Consider the following 1,871-nt stretch of genomic DNA (forward strand, 5'->3'; position numbering starts at 1 on the left):
AGAACTGGGCAATCATTATACCCAGCCATGTGCCCAGGGCGCCATCAGAGGAGAATCGTGAGAACTGGTTAATCATTATACCCAGCCATGTGCCCAGGGCGCCATCAGAGGAGAATTGTGAGAACTGGGCAATCATTATACCCAGCCATGTGCCCAGGGCGCCATCAGAGGAGAATCGCGAGAACTGGATAATTCTTACACACACGCCTTGTGCCCAGGGCGCCATCAGAGAAAAATTACGAGAACTGTATAATCAAAATCGGGGCTCATTCTCATGTGTCGGACTCCCTTCTCACCTCTGGTGAAAGGTGCCCGTGTGCTCAGAGCTTTGGGAAAAAGTCAGAGAGTGAGACCTCACCCCAGCAGACTCCGGGACCACAAAGCCCTGAGGTAATCCGTGCTGCTGACTCAGCTCTGTTTCTCCAGGGCCAGCCTCACCCTGTGGGAGAGAGCAGAGATCATAACAGGTCTGTGCTCCCCAAATCCTCACCGAGGCTCCGTGTATACAAAATACTGTGCTGAGGTTGAAGTGGTTAAAGAAAGACGAGTGACAGGTGGCGCCTACGCCCAAGAAGCAAAATATTGTTGGAGAAGCAACACTAAAGGCAATCAAGGCGGAATGCGACCTGACCTACAAACCGTGTCCAAAGGCCGTCGGAAAGAGCCGCTGCGGGAAGAGGGTCCTCACGGATGGCGACGGGAGGAGATCTGACTCTGGGCGGGGGGCACACAGTGCAATGTGTAGGCCTGGTGACACAGGAACCCACACCTGACACCTGTATGGCCATATGCACCAACGTCACCCCAATAAATTAATTAAAAATAGAATCACAGGCCTGGCTGCATGTGGCTCAGCGGTTGAGCTTCAGCCCAGAAACCAAGAAGTCACCGGTTCGATTCCTGATCAGGGCACATGCCCAGGCTGTGGGCTAGATCCTCAGTGGAGACATGCAGGAGGCAGCCGGTCCATGATTCTCATCATGGATGATTCTGTCTCTCTCTCTCCCTCTTCCTCATCAGGAACTTGCTTTTCATTGGAAACTTCGAGAATGAGAAAAGGAAGGGCCCGGGAAAGGCTTGCTTGCAGGAGAGCATGTTTCTGCAACGCCCCGCAGGCTGGGGTGTCTGGATGTGGGGTCCGCTCTGGGAGAATGGGGAGTGAGGTGGACAGGCTGGCGAAGGGTGGACCAGGGGAGCCCAATGCCACGCTAGAGACTGAACACAGTGTGTAGGCCACGGAGAGCACCAAGGGGCATTTCTGAGCAAACCGGTGGCCTGAGAGCCAAGCTAGGCAGGGGGGCGGTGAACAGGGGCAAAGTGGCACCTGCCCTTCCTCCGACTCATGCCTGGCCTGCCCTGGGGAGAACAGATGAGAATATAGTAAGCCAAACGCACAGCACAGCTCACTCCGAGTGTTCGGGGTGCAGTGCAAAACAAGGATTACCCCCCTCCCCCTCCCCCCGCCGGGATGCTCAGTGGTTGATCATCCACCCATGAGCCAGGAGGTCACCATTGGATTCCGGGTCAGGGCGCACGCCTGGGTTTCACCGGGTGGTTGCTGCGGGCGCCGGAGCCCGGCTGTGCGCTCCTCCAGCATCCCGAGGTCAGAGCTCCCAGGGGACCCTCGCTCCCCTAGATCTCCAGGCGCAGCCTGCAGAATCCAGGGGCGCGCCCCCCTTTCGGATTCTGACGTCAGGTTCCCACAGCCCGCAGGGGCGGGGGAGCGGGGAGAGGGAGGGAGGGAGGGTGGGAGGGAGGCGAGCCATTGCAGCAACAGTTTGGAGCGGAGCTGGTCATCTCAGCGGGGAATCAGGGCGCGGGACCTGAGCGGGGAGGGAAGGGGCCGAGGACCACCGGGCTGCGCCCTGAGA

Source organism: Myotis nattereri (genome assembly GCF_964212035.1).
Source record: "Myotis nattereri genome assembly, chromosome: 18".
In the NCBI taxonomy this organism is placed as follows: Eukaryota; Metazoa; Chordata; class Mammalia; order Chiroptera; family Vespertilionidae; genus Myotis; species Myotis nattereri.